General features: G+C 30.7%; 1 long non-coding RNA gene across 1 annotated transcript in view; it reads right to left on the bottom strand.

Moving 5' to 3' along the window:
• Positions 1–403: 403 nt before the first annotated feature.
• Positions 404–25,183, bottom strand: part of LOC142322907 (uncharacterized) — a 119,109-nt gene continuing 94,329 nt past the window's right edge. The window contains exons 2-3 of the long non-coding RNA XR_012755958.1: positions 15,664–15,776; positions 404–503 (exon numbers count right to left, since the gene is read on the bottom strand). This is a non-coding gene — a long non-coding RNA (uncharacterized LOC142322907). The remainder of the gene's footprint in view (positions 504–15,663; positions 15,777–25,183) is intronic.

The following is a 25,183-nucleotide window of genomic DNA, read 5'->3' as shown; positions in this document are numbered from 1 at the left end:
AATAAAAGATAAACGAAAGAAAATACGGAAATAAAATTGATAAACTTTGAATTACAAACAATGAATCAGAAAAACAGAAAACAACATTACACCTTTGTAAGATAAAATTTTATAAAAATATTTACATTTTATAAAAATACTTAAACACAAGATAAATTGTGTTAGCTGTAATGCAAGATGAATTGCTTATTTTTTATTTTTTTTCTGAACTATAATCTAAAGAATGTAGTTGCTTCTCGTCTTTTTAGCTACTTCTGAAGAGAAAAAAAGTACATAAATAGATAGAATGAAGGTTAAATTAATATTAATAGATACGAAGACATCAAAGGAATAAGTTTTTCAAAATAAAATATGATTAAGCCTTATTGAAATTACATATAAAATAAACTTATTATTAGGCTTAGTTTATATTTCAAAAAACTCTTGCGCATTTCTAAGCAAGAAGACGTACTTTTCGTTATTTTATTTTGTTTCCTTTTGAAAAACTATCAGCTCGTTCTAATCTAAAATTTAACAAAGAAAATAAATTAAGAAATAAATAAGAAACACATATAATTAAACAATCAAGAAGCAAATTAAAATAAAACTACACAAATACAAACAATAATAAAAGAATAATAATTTGAATGCACTGTAACAATAAAATCAGTAATAAGTTAATAGTTTCGACGCCCTAACTATTTTGCCGTCAGAAACGCACTGAATTTCAGAGTACTACGCACTACATGCGTTCGATTAACTAGTAAACCTACACAGACACGTCAAGTTTCAACTCGCTCACCACTGTAACTCACTGCATAAGCTCCTATGAAAAATACACCACTACACAGTCAACATAGCCCTTAGATAAAAAATACATACCAAGTCATCATGACCCTCAAAGTAGGTAACGCTATCTGAATACGCCGAACAATCAAATACTGCAGATAAAGAAAAAGTCAATATTCCAACTAGCAGCATCTTAACGAACCACGCTTCTAACTTGCCTCGCTCAAATGTTTTCGACCTTAAATTGAGCGTAACTCAAGAATGACTACCAATTTTCATCAAATTTTCACCTATACAATTTGATACACTACTGCAGTATATCTATATTTCAATGAAATTGATCTAGTAGTTTTGGAGATTTTGAACCCAAAAATTTTACACATAGGCCTATAAATAAATGTATATATAAAGGAGACTACAATTTAAATTAATGATATTTTCGTATTTCTCATGCCCCAAAACGTAAAGAAAATTCATTTCCTCCCCCCCATGCAACCGGAAATAATATTATACTTTTCTTCGAAAAGTGTGTAAAAAAAAAAAAGATAAAATAATAATCTATCTTAAATATAAACCTACATAAAAAATTAACTCATAAATGATTTAGCTTTTTTTTATTGACAATTATTCATTTATAAATTAGTTTTTATTTAATTATTTAATCGTAAAGTTTATTAATAAATTTTTCAACGTGTTACCAGCAAAGAGTTTTAATCCACAGTTTTAATCCACAGATTACGATTACTTCGGATGATTTAAGAAGTAATATCACGTAATTTTATAGTTATTTTTGTTGGACTGAAATTTAAAAGAAGTACTACCCCAAATGGTTTTTCGCACATACCGAGCGAAGGGGTGGGCGGCTTTTAATTTTCTTTTCACCAAAATTCGTTATTTTTTTCGGGTTGTCAATTAATCTAATTAAATGTCACCATTGCCATTTAAAACTTTTTGAGTTGTGATGTGTGTTGGAGGGGGGGTGGTTGCTTGAATTAATGAACTGTGAACTATGAGCCTCTTATCGCTGTGAGTTGGGCTTGAATTAATGATTCGATTCAATCGAATGAATAATGTTACAATAATAATACAATTAAATTTATGTTAAACAAAGTAAAACAATAATAAATAGAAATATTTTTAAATTTGTTTATTAATAATGGGCTTCTCGTGGGAACTGCGTGTGAGGTTATAAGGTGAAGCAAGCACCTCAAGTAAGACTAGACAAATCATCTACATCAATTGGTAGTAAAGGGGGTGGCCTCTGGTGCGCTGCTTTGGTAATACAATGGGGGTGCTGTTATATATCTCTCCAAACAATAGTCCGATTTTCAGAATTCAAACTGGGTACTTGTTAGTATGTTGAAGATTAATTTTTACTTGCGTCAGATCCCTTCTCGATCTAACAGATCACAATTAGTCGGAAATGTTGTATTTTTGCAACCAATCTTCTTATTTTCAGAATTTAAACGGGGTATTTTCTTGTACAACACAAAATCACGATAGATCCAAACCAAGACAAAAAGAGCAATGTTCGTCAGCAATGTTTTCATTCGGTAGTCGTGTTTTTTAATTTTTTTAATTTATCTCTTGTATGAGTATCAGTTCACAAACGTCTATGAAAGAATAAATAGCGTTATTGTTAGATTGCATTCCTCTAAAGCGTTTTTATCATTCAACCCATAATAGGGAAAATATATTAAAAATGAATTACAATTATGTCGCAAATCAAAGGTTTATATCCATATCTTTCAAAATATTAAACTTAAACATAATTATTTATGTATTATTTAACCATCTATATTAAATATTTTGACTAAGGTAATAACTGTGTGACTCCAAAAATATAAATGTGAAATGTGAACTTAATTAATTTTTTTAATATCAATTTTTGAAGTTATACATCTTTTGGCGCGTTAGGAGAAACTGATCAGAATGTATTTTCAGCAAGTTACGCAAGTTCCGCGCGCCAATGTAACACACCATGAAGACTTGCGCAGGACCAAGTGGATCAGTTTGCACGAACATGCGTGTAGTGTTTAATTCAGTCAGTCGCTCAATGCAATTAAATGATTAGCACGTGTTGTAAACGTAACAGATTTTGAGTTTTAATAAATATATATTTATATACACGGACTTCTGAAGACGTATATTTTAAACTGTGAATATTTGCGTTCATATTCATAAACTTTATTTATGTTGCAGTGTATATTTATCTTATTTATATTTTTTTTGTGAAAATTGTGTATCAAGATTTGAGGTTACATTTATGTATTATTTTTTATGAGTAAAATTATATTTGTTAATGACACAAACAATAGCACACATCAGATATATTATTGATTTTGCATAAGTAATTTTAAATTTAACAAAAACAAAATTTTTGATAAAATACGCTATTATAAAATAAAACAATTTGAATCATATTTTTCAAATCGTAAGCCGCTTATAACCCTCGTGCCTATTCAATCATCATCCGAAGAATTAATGGAACTAAACTAATCGAAACATATTCGATGAACTTTATTTTGTATGTCAACGAATACTTCAATACTTTTTAAACTGTATAAAATAAGTATTATTTAATTTACTGTAAGTGTTATTTATTCAAACTTTAATTCATGGTATTTAATGTCGTCTATCGGTCGTTTGACTCAGTTCAAATTTGTTTAAATGCGTAAAAAAATTCTTTTTTTATTCACGCCAAAGAAGTATAACTTCTTTTAAGCGTACATAAGTACATACGAGCTTTTTTCTACATAATACTGCAAGAGATTTAGTACCATGCTTTTATTTAACATTTTATACACCTATTTAACGTTTAACAGTTTATAGCTACTATGAAGCGTGTAATTAAGCTTTAAATTTGTTGGCAAAGATATAATACAACGAAAAAACTAAAAAATTAACACGTTTTATTTAAATAATATGTTATGTTACACGTTCGTTTAACAAACAGAGATATATGACTAACGGGTGGGTATGGTATTAAATTCCCAGTATTCTGTCCCAGATGGTGAACTGGTGAGGATAGACGAACGGAGCAGTTTGACGTTGATTCTTTAATATCAAAAACTTTATTCGAATAAAACTTATAAAAATAAAAATGTAATACATTGTTACTTGAATATGAATCATTTCTGACGATTTCATAGAAAATCTTAAATTTTCAATGTTATTTTAAATGGGTTAAATCGTTTTACGACCATATGTTCGTAGAATTTTTGAACGGGCCGCCGCCGCACCGCTCCGGCGATCGCCTACGCCAACGCGCGCGCGTAATCGTCAGTTTCCGTGCCCTGTGCGGGTCGTCTGCTCCGTAACTTCCGATTCCGTTGCAAGCCCGTCGCCCTGCCTGGTCATCTCACCGAGCTGCATTCGACTGTCAGATGGGGGGGCTGGATCTTTTTGTTAAAAGATCCGAATAAGTAATCAGACTGTTTGTTTTCGTCTCCACCAGTAGTTGATTGTGGCGGGAGAATCTCCATTCTATACTAATAGGGGATCTTATTTATGTACAAATAGTGCGGGAAAATACAGTTATCACCAGTATGAATTTTCCTGGGCATAATTACTTAGATCCTGGTAATCCTATCGACAACGGCGACCCGGTTGACGTAGATGAGATCTGTCAGGTTCACGACTCCGCCTATGAATCGACCACTACCAGTGATCATATAAGTGCAGCAGATCGACAGGCTAGAGGCGATTTTTCTGGGGACTTATATCGGACTGGGAATTGACACAGCCTCGTGGGCGCTGGAGGTCTTGCAGGAAAATACGCTGTCGAATCCATCACCGGAGTTCTACATCCAAAAATGTCAGGAAACCGTACCTCAGATTATGGGATGGTGTTGAACGAACCTTCTACAAAGGTGGCTAAACTAGACGAAAAATTCGTGGCTCACAACAGTTTGACGACACCGTATCAATACCGGTATATATCTCGCAGTTTGAGACGGGCCGTCTGCAGCTCAATCATCATCGTCTGTGCCTGTATCTGATCAAGTCCACCACTCTGTAATTCTTAAACCGTCAACCGTTGCAAATTTATGAAACGCACATTCATCACAGTAACTAGTGGTATCACAGGAACAGAGAGAGAATGAATTAAATACGAGATGAAGTTGCCAGCATTCTGTTCAAGATCGTAGGCTAGTGGGGAGTTGTTTCTTGTTTCTTTAATATCGCAAACTCTAGTTTATACTAGTCCCATTAGGTTTTCTGAAAAAAATGTACTGGTATAAAACCACTCTCTATATTTATGAATTCGAGTAGAAAGATCTGTTTTAAATTTAACATGTTTGTAGGTTAATGAAATAAAATAACGTTTTTTTTCTGCTTTTTTTAAAAATAATGCTCTTAATGTACTTTAATAATACTGAATGTATTTTTTATTTACTTTTTAACTTTTCTTCAGAGAAACATGAATCCTTTACCTATTTCTTTAAAGAGTAAGATCTCTGTAAACTAATCAGTTAATGACCACCCAGCTGGTATAATAGGAAGGGAGAGCCTTAAAATGTTCCTCAGGCTATCGGTTGTGTTCAGCAACTAAAAGGATACAACATTCTGTATAATACACCGAGATTAATAAATTTTCAGTTTTCTCCACCTTTTACAATACGTTATCGATGTAAAATATACAGCAAAGAGAATTTAATAGGTACTTCAGAACATATCATTATTATTTTGCAGACTTATACGAAACTCCTTTATGAAAATTATTGATTTTGTGTTATTCATGTGTTACCGATCACCCCTAACTCTTAAACTAGCCGTAACATTAATTCATATCAAAAAAAAATCTCATAAAAATGCCCTCCTATACTTCAAACGTCTAACAAATTTTTGCTATTAGATGACGGATGCCGAACGAGTTTAAGATTTTATCGGGACCGGAACGATTCCGGGATATGACTGTTCTATATAAACAGGAGGAGCATGAGGGTTATTTGATGGGCTATACAGAAGGGAAGAGTAAGAGGGAGAGGGGGTTTATCTGAGCCCGTCACTCTATTAGCATATGTTAACTGGCTCCGTATAACTTGGTCTATTAAGGTATTCGTATTAGTAACGGCCAAGCTATCGAGCTAGTACTCCAACCGGTCCTTGTAGCTAAATGTGCCCCCGGCCACAGCATCTCACAACATACTACAACCTACAAGGTTGCATATATTTCCTGATTCTTCTTTGAAACAATGTGCGGTCAGACATTTATTATAACAATAGATAAATAATACATTACCGTAACAAAGATTCCCTAAGGAATATTAAATTTGTTACAGTCTTAAAAATGGAAAATACACATATACTTTTAAAAATTAAATATCGTTTAAAGAAATTGATTGGTGAATTGAGTTTTACCAATAAATTGTAAAGAAGATAATTAGAGATCAAGAAAATTTATTTAAATCGACAAAAATCAAAGAACATTTTATAAAATTAATTTAAAAACGCTCAATCTAATATCTCTTTTTATTTCTAATTACGATATTTTTTTTATTTTTTTTTTTTTACGGAATTATAATTTCATTTTACGATTACTTTTTGTAAATAAGAAACTAACAAAAACTAATTAAAATAATATAATATTTTTTGTACATTGGATATAAAAATCTTTAAAGGAAGTTGTCTAATATGCACAAAAACATTTAAAGGATTTAAATGATAGAAAAAAGTATCATTCCATTGTAAATTCATTCTTTATAGTAGATGTATAGATATAACTTTACCGTTAATTCTTAATGATCTTATTTAATATACCTGCCAAAATAACCACAACAATAAACAATATACAGAGTGTCCCATATAAAACGCAACCCATCAATCACTCATCCATGAAATTTCAAAAGTCAAGCTTACTCCCATACTCGTTACTGAAATGGACTCGTCCAACATCTTAACATCGCGGCGACGCAGTAGAACACTACCGATAGTCACAACAATGCAATCATAACGTTCAGTGCATTGCTAGAGACAAGATGGTGTTTTCGCTAGATGAACGTATTTTCATTGTTGAGTCGTACTTCACTACGGAATCAGTGGTTGCAGTGCAAGATTTGTTTCGCCATAAGTACCCAGATAAACCAGCTCCTAACAAAACATCAGTATTAAGGTTAGTTGCAAAATTTAGAGAGACCGGTTCTGTTAATAACAAGGAACACAAAAGATCTGCGTCAGTGTTGAATACAGATACAGTCACTGAAATCAAAGACCGATTACTCGCCTCGCCAAATAAATCGATCAGACGTTTGTCTGCTGAAATTAATTTGTCTAAATTAACTGCTCATCGGGCGACAAAACAATTACAATTACGAACTTATCGCATTCAAACGGTTCATCAACTTCTTGAGCCCGTCAAAGAAAAACGGCTACAATATTGTCAATGGTTCCGCCGATTTCTGCGTGAGGGAATTAATGTTATGGATTCGTTATTTTTCACAGATGAAGTACGGTTTCATTTGGATGGCTACGTAAACAGCCAAAACAGTAGAATTTGGAGTACTGAAAATCCCCACGTTTATCACGAAAAACAATTACACCCGCAGAAGTCGGGCGTGTGGTGCGCGATATCGCGGAAGAAAATAATCGGTCATATTTTTTTCTAGTACATCATTAATGCAGAACGATATCAGGATATTTTATTTCAGTTCATCGCACTCTTGGAAGAGGAAGACAGACACTGCTGGCTACAACATGGCGGTGCAACATCGCACTACGCAGGCTCAACTTCTGATTTCGTTGAGGAATTGTTTGGTAATCGTGTTATCGGTCGAGGCTTGTGGCCACCAAGATCTCCAGATTTGACTGGAGTTTTTTCTCTGGGGTTACCTCAAAGAAAAAGCCTACAGCAACAAACCACGAACACTTGAACAATTAAAAGTCAATATTGAACAAGCTTTATTAAATATCCAGCCACAAACTTTGCAAGAAACAAAAGTTGCAAGAAACGCTGTAAAAAGAATTGAAGCTTGTATTCAAGAAAATGGCGGCCACTTCCAACATTTACTCTAAATGTAAGGTAATGGATGGTAATAATAAAAATTACATTTACATTTACACGTGCCTTTTTATTATTTCAATACCTACCAATATCAGGTTGGGTTGCGTTTTATATGGGACACCCTGTATTATTAATATAGCAATAATAAACAAATATATTATTATACCTAATGATTTAAAAGTCATATTATCGGATAACACAAAATAAAACCATTTCTTATAACAAAAAGAAAAGTGGAAATTAAATTATGTGGAAGAATCTCAAGAAAAAATACGTTTCACATACCTTCGGAGCGTCTTCATTGTTAAGACTTATTTACAAAATCGAAATTTTATTCCAAATATAAATAAGATTTTTCTTGTGTTTATCCAGATACGAATTATCGTGATACTATTAAAGAGATTTATACTCACACTTTCATGCTAAATATTCAATCACAAGTTAATAATGGCTTTACTGGGAGAAAAATCAATACATTATTTCTAGGAATGTTAAAAATATAGTTATACAATTAATTTAAGTATGTCTTCATTGGTAATAAATACTTCTATAATATCTGCAATGGTTTTGTCCGTAAAGATGATATAGTTTAAAGATACAATTTTTTTTAATGACGAACTGGATCAAATTTTTATAATAAAAGATTTTTAATGACACCTAAAAAGTTTAATTATTATACTTATAACATCATTTTCCAATTTATTCTATTCTGTCACAACAGTTTATTGTATATCTTTCAAGACTCAAGCCTATTTCTTTTCTAATATAGACTACAGTCAGTTCCGGAATCTTCAACTACACAGTACCTAGTATTTCAAAGGATTTCTTTTACGTTAGAAATACATGTGTTACTATTCGGGAACACCAGTTTTATACTTATTACTATTGAATCCAAAGATGAATGCTATTACAAATTGTGAATCCCAAATTACCTACTTCAAAAAAAAAGAAACAGAATTAGCATCAAATTTTTATTACTGGTTTTTATAAACCGATTAAATTTGTGAAGCGATTTAATTTGTATTAATAACAAACAACGAGGATGTAGGTATTTCCCCTTTAATTCATGACTTCTATCTGAATGTAAGTCCATTTTTGGGAGAATTTTTACGATAAAATTTTAACGATTTTTAATAACAGTGAAAAACAAACATCTAATCTCCCAAATATTCCAAAACAAAGAAAATGTCAAGGGCTTTACATTTTTCGTCATGTTTGGAATCATGATGGCCACTACGAGCAAATTGGCAAAAAGAAAATTGACTGCCCATGAATCCAAACTCAAAAACATTAATCTAGATCAGCGTTTCTCAACCTGGGGATCGCAGTGATATGAAAGGTGAATCGCAAAATTAGCCTACAACTTTACACGTAAACAATAATGAAATTTTTTTTTCTTCAGACATTTGACTGGTTTGATGCAGCTCTCCACGATTCCCTATCTAATGCTAGTCGTTTCATTTCAGTATACCCCCTACATCCTACATCCCTAACAATTTGTTTTACATATTCCAAACGTTGCCTGCCTGCACAATTTTTTCCATCTACCTGTCCATCCAATATTAAAGTAACTATTCCAGGATGCCTTAATATGTGGCCTATAAGTCTGTCTCTTCTTTTAACTATATTTTTCAAATGCTTCTTTCTTCATTGATTTGCCACAACACCTATTCATTTGTCACTTTATCCACTCATTTGATTTTTAACATTCTCCTGTAGCACCACATTTCAAAAGCTTCTAATTTTTTCTTCTCATGTACTCCGATCGTCCAAGTTTCACTTCCATATAAAGCTACGCTCCAGACATATACTTTCAAAAATCTTTTTCTGTAAGCAAATTATATTTCTGACTGAAGGCTCGTTTTGCCTGTGCTATTCGGCATTTTATATCGCTCCTGCTTTTGCCATCTTTAGTAATTCTACTTCCCAAATAAAAAAATTCTTCTACCTCCATAATCTTTTCTCTTCCTATTTTCACATTCAGTGGAAATAACGAAGATGGACCCTTCGTTAATTCTACTACATTTCATTACTTTCGTTTTGTTCTTGTTTATTTTCATGCGGTAGTTCTTGCGTAGGACTTTATCCATACCGTTCATTGTTTCCTCTAAATCTTTTTTACTCTCAGCTAGAATTACTATATCGTCAGCAAATCGTATCATTTTTATCTTTTCACCTTATATTGTTACTCCGGATCTAAATTGTTCTTAACATCATTAACTGCTAGTTCTATGTAAAGATTAAAAAGTAACGGGGATAGTGAACATCCTTGTCGGACTCCCTTTCTTATTACGGCATCTGTCTTATGTTCTTTAATTATTAATGTTGCTGTTTGGTTCCTGTAAATATAAGCAACTGTTCTTCTATGTCTGTATTTGAACCCTAATTTTTTTAAAACACTGAACATATTATTCGAGTCTACGTTATTGAACGCCTATTCCAGGTCTATAGATGCCAAGTATGTTGGTTTGTTTTTCTTTAATCTTCCTTCTACTACTAATCTGAGTGCTAAAATTGCGTCCCTTGTTCCTATACTTTTCCTGAAACCAAATTGGTCTACTCCTAACACTTCTTCCATTCTCCTCTCAATTCTTCTGTACAGAATTCAAGTTAAGATTTTTTATGTATGAGTAGTTAAGCTAATTGTTCTGTATTCTTCACATTTATCTGCTCCTGCTTTATTTGGTTATACCAGTTTGTATAATCTATCAATTGCTTCCTCACCTGCACTGCGCAGTAATTCTACAGGTATTCCGTCTATTCTTTCTGCCATTCAAATCTTTTAATGCTCTCTTAAATTCAGATCTCAGTAATGTTTCTCCCCTTTTAACCTCTTCGACTTCTTCTTCTTCCTCTATAACACCATTTTCTAATTCATTTCCTCCGTATAACTTTTCAATATATTCCACCCACCTATCGACTTTTCATTTCGTACTATAAATCGGTGTACCATCATTGTTTAACACATTATTAGATTTTAATTTATGTACCCCAAAATTTTGCTTAACTTTCCTGTATGCTCCGTCTATTTTACCAATGTTCATTTCTCTTTCCACTTCTGAACACTTTTCTTTAATCCACTCTTCTTTCGCTAGTTTGCACTTCCTGATTATAGTATTTCTTAACTGTCGATAGTTCCTCATCACTGGCATTCTTATATTTTTTACGTTTATCCATCAGCTGCATATATCCTCTTAAATCCAAGGTTCTCTACCAGTTTTTGATTTTATGAGAAAAAATCATTTATTATAAACATTTTACTTACATTTATAAATACACACGTAAAGAAAATAAATTAGTGAGATGGTTGCGTTTATTTTCCATTTAAAAGTTTCTCCATACGTGCATCTATGTTAGAAACACACAAAAGAAAATTGTTTTCAAGTGATAAAAGACGATTCCTATACTTAGTTTTAAGCGCAATCATAGATGAAAAACTCTTTTCACAGAGGTAAGACTTGACAAAAATTTTCAATGTTTCTGTGACTAAATTACCATATTTACTTCAAAGAGCAAGCCAAAACGTATCTAAATCTTCAGATATGAATTGTAGTTGTAACGTTTTATCGGCAGACATTTTGAAGAGTAGGTCGTGAATCTCAACTGTCAACTTAGATGCTGCAAAAACGTCTGCATAAATGGAACCAGTACCCATTTCTTCGAGAAATCATTTTTATCTTCCGGGAAATACTCCGCCAACCAAATTTTTATCTCACGCAAATGATCTTCCTGTTCGCATGCTTTCACAGATTTATCCATTTTGCATAAAAATCTAATTGGAAAAAATAGTTACACCGTTTGACCGAAACCTCAATTATTATTATTATGATTATTATTTTCAATGAAAATGCGTTTTTAAAATCTTAAATAAAGGCTCCAGATGCACGCTTATCATTTAAAACTAAACTGGTGTTCTGCAATCCCTTACCCCTCTTTTATACTTCTGAGAGCACGACGTGTTTAAACGTATCATATGCATGTTCGAACATGACGCTCTCACAGCGAATATAATGCAAGCGGAGCAAGTTACAAAGAACACGTACTCATCAAGCTGGAACCTGTAAATTGCTCACGTTTGTACACTTCACACATGCCTGTTCATGCCCGTCGTTATCAACCCAGCTAAATAGTTTTAACTATTGGATGTTGTTGGGGAGACAATTAACGAAATTGTTGGCAGGCTCCCATGATAAAGGTTGATTAAATGAAATAATCCACTTTCCATCACTTTGAAATTTTTACTAAACTATTCAATTAAAAATTATTTTATTCACTTAAAAGCAAATTTAATATTTAACATTAATTTTTAGTACACCACTCCTCAAAAATACTAAATTCCGATCTTCTTTAATTAAGGTACTCCTGTAGTTTTTCTTCTCCGAAAAACGTTCTGTTTATTATCTTAAATAATTAACTATATGTTATGAATGGAATATCTGATTAGAATAATTAATTCATTCAATGCTTATATTTGAAAATTACGGTGAATCATTAGCAACTTTTTTCCTGTTTAGCCTCCGGGAATCACCGTCAGGTAAAGGATGAATGAGGATGATATGTATGAGTGTAAGTGAAGTGTAGTCTTGTACAGCCTCAGGTCGACCATTCCTGAGATGTGTGGTTAATTGAAACCAGGTAAACCAAAGGTAAGTTAGTTGTGTTGAGTTGTGATAAATTAAAAAAGAATATTTATTTCTAAAAATGCAATTATAGTTTAGATTTTTATCGTAATTAAACCGTTACAAAATAAAAATATCATGCGCGGAAATAAACTAAGTCATAATATTACTTTTGCATCAGAAGGAAATATTAAATTGCTTGTATTACGAGATTTAATATTAGAGTGACATGATATTTGACTAACTGAAATCATTCAAATTTTTCATAACAATGAAAATGAAAATCCCATTTAAGTAGTTACTTATAAATCTGATCTCTTTATTGACTATAATGGCAGTGCAGAAAAAAGTGGAGGAGCAGTGCTCTCGTAAAGAATAAACTTGTTGAATGTTGCAGCTTTAGTAATACACTAAATATGAAGGTTTTCTTTTTATAGAGTAAATTGGAAATCACTACACATATTTTAAACCACATAGCTTACCTCTAGGACTTGGCCATCTAGTGTTTGATAACATTTAAAAATTTAACTACTATTCATATTCTAACTTATTGCATTATCTAACAAGTATATAACATTGCATGTACAGACGTATATTAAAAGTAAAAAGGTCGAAGACGACGAGACGTAAGATAATAATCACTACTAAAATTAGTAAAGATATTTTGAAGAAAATATGTATTACGTGAACCAGGAGTTGAGTGGTTTCCCGTTACTTTATCCAGTGAGCCAAAAAATATTTTTGCAAATCGGTATTCCAAGTCCAATAAAATCCTGAAGGTCAAATCTGAAAGGAATACCTTTACTGTGTTTACCACAGGTAAATAAAAAATTCCATTACTCTCAGAAAAAGCGAGTCTGAATGGTGCCTCTTACATAAATCACTCCCAAAAGATTTGAACGCATAGGTGAAACAAATATTTAATATATCCAACTTAAAGAAAAACGACTCGATTATAAACTTCTCAAACAAATTGAAACGTGTTAGTTTTAATATCCAGAGTGACATAAAAGTATGAAAACGGCTTCATATTTCAAAACTGAAGTAGAAACAAATGCACAGAACTATATAGTTACAAAATTAATATTCTATGGCGTTTGAAAATTTTGGCCGCCATCTTTGATCCGCAACATTGATTAAATCTTTTTTTTTTAATAGACATGTGATACAAGATTTTCATGCAAAATTTTACGAGAAAAACTATGGTGACAACCGTTTCCCGTTAAATCCCTTAGTTTTTTGTGTTATAATCAACTAAATTTGCAAAAACGGAAAAATCACTGTAGTAATAGAACGAGGTAAAATTCCCCGTAGTAAGTTTTTTATTACCTTCAGAATTACACCCAATATCAATCTTTAAACAGCTAATCCTGGAATTAATGGCCCAAAAACTAATAACAACAGCCTATTTCTTAGAGTACCGGTTTCTTCAAATCGTTGTACATCTTGGTTATACTTGATTTAGTTATTGGTTTTCTGTTTTGAAGTGTATTATTTAATAAATGACATACCACTTGTAAAGGTCGTCACTCTATCACTGTATCCATATATCATCAACAGAATTATTATTTCGGTTTCACTTAAAGGATGGATTATTATTTTATAAAACTAATTAATAAACGAAGATAATAATGATAAAATTTACATTAGAAAACAAAACATGTATTATATAGAAACAAGAAAACTAATATTTTGTATGGTAAACTGAAATTTCTCTCCTTAAGGTTGGCGAACCTGTGTGTCGTTCATGACCACGCTAGTAATAAACACCCTGCATTGTTGTCTGTAAGTTGTCGCGTTGTAATATCTTTGATTACGTATGAGTTATTACTCTATAAAATTAATCGAAAATCGATGTTGCCGCCGAATGTGAAAACATGGGAGTCATACGTTTTTTAAACCATCAATACGTTAAGCCGGCTGAAATTCATAGGAAGTTGGTCTCTGTGTACGGTGATAATGGAATGAATGAAAGAAACGTCCGAAAATGGTGTGAATGGTTTAGAAATAACAGAATTAATGTGCATGATGAAGAACATTCGGGGAGGCCCTCGATAATCACCGAGGACTTGTTGAAACGCGTCGATGATGAAATCAGAAAAGATCGTCGCTCAACGATTTCCGACCTAGCACTTCTTTTTCGTGATATTTCAAGAGCTGTTGTTGGTCGCATTGTTCATGACCATTTAGGCTTCATAAAGGTTTCTGCACGAAGGAAGCCGCACGTCTTAACGGAACGTCACAAAAAAATCCGAATGGGATCTGCTTTGGTGTTTTTGATACGCTACACAGAAAAAGGTGATGAGTTCCTTAATTCAATTTTTACCGACAATGAAACATGAGTTTCGTATTACACGCTACAGAAAAAACGGCAGTCAAGTGAATGGCGTCATCCTCAATCACCAACCAGACCAACAAAGGTCAAGCCACAGCCATCTGGACGCAAATCGATGGTCACAGTCTTTTGGGATCGGTTTGGCATACTGCTGATTGATTTCATGCCGCGTGGAACGAGTATAAATACAGAAGCCTACTGCGAAACTCTACGTACGTTACGGAGCGCCATTAAAAATCGGCGACATGGACGGCTGACCGATGGCGGTGTCCTGCTGCACGAAAATGTACATGTCCACATGTTCCGGGTCAGACACGTGATTTACTGAGAACATTTAGATGGGAAATTTACGATCATCCATTATAAAGTACAGATTTAGTTCCTTCTGATTACCATGTGTTTGGGAAATTGAAAGAATGTTTGAGCGGTAAGCAATTCGCGTGTGACGATGAACTTAAAAATGCTGTTAATCAGTGGCTAAATGGACTGGCGGCAGAAGAATACGACGAGGGTATATTGAAGCTGGTGTGTCGCTAAGATAAATGTATTAATTCATGTGGCGATTATATAGAGAAATAGTATAAGGTATGTAGTTTAAGAGAAATAAATAATATTTATAAAGTTTTCAGAATAAAATTTTTACAATGAAACGGTCTTTACTTTAGAGATAACCTCTCGTACATCTGATTGATATCGATCTGTTTTGATAAAATTTAAAAAAATAATAAATACATAATTCTCTTTTTTTACATAGAAGTTTTTAGTGTACATTATAATTCAGAATTAAAACAGTAACATGAAAAGAAATCTGCCGTAGTTGTTACGTACTCTGCGAGTAGCTGTAAATAAAATCTGCAGTAATATAAGTAGTATTGTAACTTGAATAATAATTTTATAGATTTAAAATATTAAATGTAAGACTTGGAAAATATTCTTACCTCATATTTAATTCACTCGTTTAAAATTTAAATGGCAAAAAGGCGATGATTCATGGAATTCTAATACCCGTGATTCATTTGTGCAGAAAATATTTTTGCGCATTTCATCCGGTCTGAAAAAAAGTTTAAATATTTAAAAATGCCTCATATATTTACTAATAAATAATTTATGAGAAGCCTATAATACACTAGTTTCTTGCAAGAATAGGCATAATTTAAAAATTCGAATTTATGACGCCACTTTTCTTCAACCGTTTAAAATAATGTAACTGAGTCAAATATTTCAATGTGCCAATTAATTTCTGAGATGAATGATGTTTTTATTTTAGGATCCCCGTACCTGTTCTAAGATGACTTTTTAATTTCTGAAAGAAAGGAAATTCTTGTTGAAATATATGTTTAAGTCGGTCAACCCGTATAATGATTGATCAATAACGTGCTCCTTCCAGCGGGAGTAAAAATATTCCGATCTCCGCTGAATTATGAGCGGGATAGCACCCATTACACGAAAGAACCTTTTCTTTTGGTGGGTTTGTTTGTCTCGTTATGTGATTCTTCTGAATATAAATCGTCCTTCTTTTTCATTTCTCATCGCTCTTCCTTATTCTTCATCTCTTCTTCCTGATTTTTGATTCTATAACTGTGGTTTTGATCGTAATAGATCCATGCAGAAGACGGATGTCATGTCGAACCGATGAATATTTGATATGAGTTGATGAAAGGGATGATTATTGGCCTTCTCGAGAAATCTATTTCCTCTAAATCATCCATAAGTCTAACAACTGAAATTTCTCTGGCGAAAAGAATATCTGCGACACCGTTTTTTCTTAAGAAAACCTTTTTTCTATTAAAAAACTGATTTTTCTTTAAAAATACTCATAAGTCGTTTATGAAACTTTTTTTGTAAATATCTAATGAGATAGGAAGCTAAGATCTAGTACATACCTTACCTGCCGGCTTGGTCTAGTGGTGAACGCGTCTTCCAAAATCACCTGATTTGGAAGTCGAGAGTTCCATCGTTCAAGTCCTAGTAAACTCAGTTATTTTTACACGGATTTGAATACTAGATCGGGGATACCGGTGTTCTTTGGTGGTTGGGTTTCAATTAACCACACATCTCAGGAACGGTCGAACTGAGACTGTACAAGATTACACTTCATTTACACTCATACATATCATCCTCTGAAGTATTATCTGAAAGATAATTACCGGAGACTAAACAGGAAAAAGAAAGTACACATCTTATTCTAACTATAGCAAAAACACACTTTTTAAAGGGTTTTTAAATAGCGTTAACCCATCTTTTTGTAAAATGGTTTTTATTTCCAGTAAAAATGCTCTTTATTCATATTAAATTTTTTGGTATAATTCTCTGATATTATTATGCAATCTGTTTGTTGTAGGCATGTTTTTAGCAATCCTAACAAATCACGATAAAATAGTTTTATTTTACAGATGTTTACTTTTTTATAATGAATAGATTAGTATAGCTTGCTTTTTCAGCTGCCATAGTCCATTGCCGGGAGATAGCAGTCTGTTACGGGTTTGATTGAGTATGGATTACGCGGTGTGATATCATGATGTAGCAGCCTGTTCGTTTCAATGTATTATAACATGTTTATAAATTTAGTTCGGATTAATATTTTTTATTTTGGAACTTTTTACAATTTTGAATTGTTCTTTTATGATGTAATCCTTGCATATTTTTAAGGTTTTTTGTTGGTATTTTTGGATTTTGGCTTTTAAACGAAATAATGAGTGTTTCATAAATATCATCGTATAAGATAAACCTTATTTTAAAGCGTGAATTAAAAAGAGGTTAGTCGGTAGAAATGTTATTTTAACTTCTATTCATCGTTTAATAATATATATATATATACAAAGCGATTCAAAATTGTATTGTAGGGAATTATTACTTCGGGAATCGATATAGGATATTATTATAATCAACTTCCTATAAATATATATCCAGAATTTTTTTTTTTTAGTTACAGCTAGCGAAATATTTAACTCCGATTTCTGCTCAAATGATAAAATATTGCCATCGTAAAATTCTTGGAACCAAATTAAGTAGAAAATATTGCTATCATAAAATTCTTGGAAACAAACTAAGTAGAAAATTTGATCGTTTTACGTGTATTTTACCTGAAAAATAAAATAAAAAGAAGTTTAACTGTTGTAATTTCTAAGAAAATCGTTGTAAGCCCTAAAATTGGAGTAAAAAAAAAAGAAAAGTTTATTAGATTTTCCATAAATTAACTTCGTTAAGTATCCGATAAACCGATAGAACGTTTAACAAATTTATAGATAATTTAATTCTGTAAATAAATTCTAAAAAAATATATTTAATTTTCAGACATTTGACTTTAATTTAAAATAAATCAAAATAAAGTTTGGCAGAAAAATGTTGCAATTTTAAACAGAACAAACATCTTTATAATGCTGAGTAAAATAAACAGAAATAGATTCTAAAAGGACTTATTTGAAAAATCTTTTATTTCATGAGTTGGCAGTTTATCAGTTACTTTTTGTGTATTGTACGCGTATTTTAATAATTCTGTGGACGGTTTTCTATTGCTATATGATTTAACAATTAGAAAAAAAAAAATTGTTTGTTCTGTTATTTTACATAATAGATGACAAAATGAATTTGTATACATTTAGACAGTTGACGGACATTATATTAATTTATGATAAAGTAAACAATAATGGTATGGTTGCTATTAACCGTAACTTGTTTGAAAATATTGAGAAACGTCATAGAGATACAAATATGCCGAAACCACTAGTCGAGGTCGGTTTCTAAAAAATTCAAATACTGAAGAAAAATACTCGGTGATAACTATTTCTTAGTACAAGCATCAGAAAGTTATCAGGCGTTTAAATGGTTTACTGAAATAAAGCACGTCGTTAACAATATGGGAACTACAATTGTAGCCAATCTTCAAAACACGTATTATAGTAGTAATTATACAATATTACTACCAGATTTTAATAAACTGATTAAACTCACTCAATGGTTGATTATAAAATGTGCAACAACTCCAAATTCCTTAAACATATTCTGATTACTGACGAGTTGTACTTCAAAAGAAATTGGAATTGTCAGTTTTTGAAGCAATTATGATCTGGCGGAAAAAAATTTACAAATATTTCTACCATACCCTTTTTTTTAATGTGTGATTTAGTCTTCTGAAGTGTATTAGTGATAATCTTATTAGTCCTACTTTCGTAAAATCAAAAATTTCAGGAGTACGGTATTACATTTTTTGCTAAATAAACTGACTAAATGTCATGAGGAAGACTTAATAAGACCTTAAAAAAGCTCGAGAGGTTGTTTTACCTTTATCATTTTAATTTTTTGGATCAGCTTATTTTCCATAAAATAGTCAGCAAACTAGAGATGTTGTTTGTGTATGACTGTGCACTAGCTCAATTCTCTCTTAATATTAGAAATTATATAAATAATACATACTGTGATTTATCGAAACGGACCAGTAAAATTACCATCACGATCACTATATCTCAAGCTATCAACCTATTCCTTCCTTTAGGGTTGGATTAAATCGTCAGTTTATGCTGTACACATTGGCACACAAGAAAAAATAGGAAATTGGATAATTGAGGCTGAAATAATTATTAAGAAGAGTCTTGATGCAGTAAAATGTACTGTATATATGTTGGAATTAGTGATATTTATTTTTAATAATTATTAGGGAGATTATTACAACCACCATGAACTCAAAAAGAAACTGGCTTTTCGTGTGTTTAATTTTTTTTTTTTTTTTTAAGTAAAACTTTTATAATTAATTACTTGTAAAATTAAAGAGTGAAGACAGTTCATATTAATAAATAGTTTTACAAAAGAGCTAGGAAATGAAAGAGTTTATAATTTAATAAAATTTATGAACAGTTAATTGAATTAGTAATAAAAATGGTGGGACGGAAATGTAATAATCCAGTTTCTTTATAAGAGATAATTAAAAAAAAAAAGTCCTATGTTTATAATAATATAATTTATTAAGCAATTATTAATTAATTATAAGCAATAATTTATTGCTTAGGATCTTATTACACAATGAGTTTGATTATGAATAAAATGCTATAAATAAATCAAATAATACTGTGATCAACAAAAAATCTGTATATGAAAGCAAATACAATAAATTTAACTTAATATTATTAGTTTTCCTCTTTTTCTTCTTATATCTCTAATTTCTTGTACTAATTATGTATTTATATAGTTTAATCCGAAGTTAACAGACTATAATATATTTTCTTCTAGTATTATATATTATTAAAGTGAATCTAAACTTTATATCTCTATCACGTAACTAAATCACTGTTATTTTGTAAGCGATTATACTTGTTACCATGTGAACAGAAGTTTGCTGTGGCAAATATTGGAAATTAAAGGCTTACCTATCTATCTGATTAAGGTTATTAAGAGCTTGTATAAAGGAACAGCAATAAGGATGACCAAAGGAACCAAACTTTTAAACATTAATTTAGGGGTACGACAAGGGCGTTCTTTATCGCCCATACTAATTAATATTTATTTAGTCCATTAAATTTTTATATGGAAAAGAAAGCACCACTTTTGTAGCATTAGATAATAATTTTTTAAATCATCTATTATTTGCTGACTATATGGTTATCCTTGCTGAAACTGAAGACGAATGAGTTTGTTTAAATTTAATAAAACCACTATGAATTTTAACTGTAATGTCTCTGTCCGTAAAACGGAAATAATGGCATTCAAAGAAAAAGAATTGGTTAGAAGTAAGATAATATTAAATGACGTAATCTTTGAAAAGATTCGACGATTTATTTACCTGAGCTGTTGTTTAACTTTGGATCAAAACAGATATATAGATAACAAGTTGAATAAATTTCGAGCAATGTGTGGAAAAACTCGGAAGAATCTAAAAAATAAGGAGAGCATTGAAAGCCAGTTAAAGGTTTATAAAATAATGGCAGTGCCAATTTTATTTTATGAAAGTGAAGCTTGAGTGATGGAATCTCGAGATTACAGTAGGATTCAAGGAGCAGAAATTGATTTTTTGAGAGGATTGTAGGAATTGAATCGTACGGATAGAATAAGAAATGAAGATATTCGGGCAGACTTGAAGGAAGAAGATCGAACCCCGAAACGAGCTTTAGTTTGTGCTCCTTGTGGAAGACGTGATAGAGGCAGCTCGAGGAAAAGATGGAGTCGGAACAGGTCAATGAGGTAACCCGTACAGGACATAATGATGATGATTATACTTGATATGTCCTTCTATCATCCATATGGTATATATAGAACACATGTAAAACTTATCACTCGTACTCCACAAATTAAAAAAATTAAAAATATTATAAATATGGATTCGAAAATATTCTGTTCTTTTTTTGCAAGTTACGATCACAGAAATATTTTGCCCTGATTTTTGCTGTAACGGTTAAGTGAATCGATGTTCAGACTCTTGAGTCGAAAATTATGAAACAAAATTGGTGGTTTCATATGTTTTGGGAACTGGAAAAATGGATTCCAGAACTGTATTTCTAGAGTTTAGGATAAAATCGTTTTATCCTAAAACTCTAGGATAAAACCTATAACATAAGCTTCATATATAAGTAGTATAACATAAGTTTTAGGATAAAGCCTAAAATATTAGAGTCGGAGTATTTCATTAGATTTGACGTAAATTTGCTTTTAAATATACGACTATTTATACACCAAATTGCAATTTTCTTATTTAAATGAATCGAAAATTCATTTAAATAAGAATTAGTTATTGTGATTTTCTTAAAATTCCTTACAGGAATTGATAATTCAAGACCAAACTGAACTAGTAATAATATTTTAACTTTTAAATTGACAAAAAATTTAAATTGAACTTCGTAAAAAAATTTATTGAGACTTTAATTCTGAAAAATGTTATGTAAATAAATAAAAAATGTAAGAAATTTAAATGTTATTTAAAATGTGACAACCCAAATATGGCAGTAAAATGGTATAACTTTAAAAGAAACAGTAATGATGAAGATTGATGAACTGGTCATATCTGTGTCACATATCAAGTATCACGTTAAGAAATTTACAGTTATAACGTATTACCACGTAAAGCATTTATATATTTAATTTTTGTCCAGTTTTTATTTATTTAGATTTTCAATCTGTTTTAATGTTTCAGTCGAATTTTTATACTTAAATTTATTCTACCCTACAAGAATGCACAAACGATAATAATATTTAGTAAGTAACTTGTTGCTTAAATATACTCTAATAATTTTTTTAAAAAAAGATAACAATAATAGAAATTATGGTTTTAAAATTCTACTACTTAATTCTTTTCTTTTTCTTTTTTTCCTTTTTTTCCCCCTACTCACCTGGGCCGGACATACAATTAAATAAAGCTTGTCCCAGGAGAGTGTCCTTTTACTCTAAGGGTAATACCCTTAGATTAACTCCACGATAATACCCCGGTCACCATTCTGTCGATGAGGTTTTAATTAACAACACATTTAAACACGGTTATCCGTGGTTGTAACATGATACTTATTATACATGAACAACGAACGCAACTTCTAACGGCCTCATATCAAGATAGCTACACTCTATATATAGACCTTTGGAATCATTAAATATAGACTAAATACTCATTAGATAATAATAATAATAATAATAATAATAATAATAACCGTTCACATTACATACAATAGAAATATAATTAAAAAAAAAAAAAATAGTAATAATATGAGATGTTTCTGAAACTAAAACAAGTATCACATAATAAAAGATTAAATTTTATATAATTGAATACTATATTAAAATACATCACTAATAAAAAATTCTGTTTTAATTTATTTGTTACGAAAAAAATGTATACTACTGTCACATTCATATAAACAATTTTATTTTCCTAACGGCTGGTTAAACAGTTGGCATTGTCAAGAAATATCCAAGTGATAACACCATTGATATATAGAAAACAAATAAACCCCAATGCATTTTTAATTTAATTTCAGGAGTATTAACCAGTATCGTGCTGAAAGTTGTAATTTTTAAAAATTGCATTTTTTTCTCTTAAATATCAAGAAAACTTCATTTTCTTTAAATAAGTATATTAGAATTTTAATTTTAATTTTTTTAAATTTCATTGATTCTGTTTATTATATACTGTTCTATTAATATGGAAATTAGTTTTTTTCTAGTTTCAAGATTAATCCACTTTTAAATTAGCAGTTATACATGTTGATCTGGTAAATAAAGATTCTAAAATTAGATAAAAGACGTTCAACTAAAATTACTATGAACATAACATAGCCTATTATTACTGACTATTTATGGATTTATGTCACGGAAGATGGCCTGATCGTTTGTATCAAAACACGATATTACAACATACATATACTACTCAAATCAGAGCTGTTCTCTTTTGATAAAAACCCTACTTTCATTCAAGTAAAACAACATACTAACTTTTGTCATAAAGGTAAACAAATTGGTAAATATTCCTACAACTAATCAATCCATTTTTAAGTTTGTTTATATATATATGTGTGTGTGTGTGTTCAGGCAACTGAATTGCTTTATGTACTAGGATCATTTAAATTAATGCCTTTTACTAGGTTTAATGGTACCACATTTATTATAGCACCTGTTCAATATTCTTTGCCCTAGATAAAACATTCCCAGTTGATTGATATGAATATATGGTTACGTAATTTGTTAAAAAGCCTTGAAAGTATTCTTAAAATTATAAGTATATATATATATATATATATTGTATAATTTTAAATAATCAATCTTAAGTTATGGAAATAGTTCAATTTTAAATTAAAAACTAATTTAAAATATCATTATATTTTTAATCCAAATAATAATTTCGAATTTTTAAAACTTATTGTATACGTATTTTAAATTAAAATTATAATAATGATGGTTATTAAAAAAAAAAACAGACAAAATAGAAATCAAAAAGATAAGTAATCGAATAAATACAATAAGTTAAGAGCAAAGAGAGGAGAGATTAATAAAATGAAAAGATATTACGAAAAATAGAATAAAAGTGAACTTAAAATAAAACTTTAAACATTAACTAGAAAAAAAGATTGGATAAACAAAAAGAATCATCATAGAAGTAATTAGGAAGTATATCCTAGTTATTAAACTTTTGATCCACGAAATTGATAACAGAAAAAAAAACTGGAAAAATATAAACCGCATTATCGATGTTGTGGGAGGTTGGACGACGAAGAGAGAAATAAGGTTATCCGCTACTTTTTTTCTTAAAAAAAAATTAAATTTAAAAAAATACGAGTAATAAATAACAAAACCACCTCTACCAAACCCACGCAACAGACGAGATGTATTTTCGTATAACACAGAGAAATTCTTCGAAGAAAGGAACTTATTATTTTATTACGCTTTTTTAATCATTTTTCAAAAATTACCAATCCATTCAAACAACGAAAGTATTCCCCAAATGTATCTAATATAAAATTAAAAGATTCTGTTTTACAGAATCAATATTATTTTTAAATAATTCTGAGTAAAATAAAAACTGATTTTTTGGCATCCTTATTTAAAGTATACAAATCATTTCTTCTCGAATAATTTCCATTAGTACCTATAAATTATTACTTTTTGTGGTTATTTTATTTATTTGGTATCTTCATACATTTTCTTTAGAATTATTTTTTTTTTTATATTTATTATTTTTAAATATTAATATAGATTTTAACCACTCTTCTTTATATATATATATATATAAATAATTGTATAATTCCCAGCACTACTAAGATTATGATTTTCCCATGATTTTCCTGTCCATACGACTTGATTTCTTCGTACTAAATCCGAGATAATCCCTTTTGTAATCCGTGACGTAGCACACAACTACACATTTCTGACGTGATCTATCAACGATGAGAATAAAATGTTTATTTAAGATATAGACTTAGTAAAAGATAATAAGTAAATAATACTAGTAATTACTTATCGTAAAATATCTATTCTGGCACATCAAGAAATAAACATAAATCATATAATTATAGAAATAATCTCCCGTGAGTTGTCATGTTGCGTCAGAAGAGAGATGTTAATCGATGTTAGAACTGTTTGCATTTGATGACATAAGGTATACCCGAGTTAGACTACAATACTGATAGTAATTAGATGTTTTATGAGATGATTTAATTAGATGTTTATGTTTTCAGTTGGGTGAATAGTACAAATGTGCTGTTATTTATGTGCCGTATTCCTTCACATAGGCATCATGAAATGGAAACATGTGACAATTTAAGGAACTATTGTAGACGTGAAGTAAGCAAAAATCTGTTAATCATTTCGCACTGCAAACGTGATCAGAACCGCTCCAAAGTTAATACGTGTATACAGACCGTGAAGTCTGATACTGATCTTGGACGGATGTACATTAACAAACGAGCCAAAAAATATGTTAAGAAAGCTTAATTTTGAATCTTGATTTTCTATCTACCATGGTATTCTATCTACTATGTATATTTCCTA

The sequence above is a fragment of the Lycorma delicatula genome, chromosome 4 (assembly GCF_047948215.1).
Source record: "Lycorma delicatula isolate Av1 chromosome 4, ASM4794821v1, whole genome shotgun sequence".
Classification (NCBI taxonomy): Eukaryota; Metazoa; Arthropoda; class Insecta; order Hemiptera; family Fulgoridae; genus Lycorma; species Lycorma delicatula.
The sequence above is the reverse complement of the archived record's forward strand: the minus strand, read 5'-3'. Positions and strand labels throughout refer to the sequence as shown.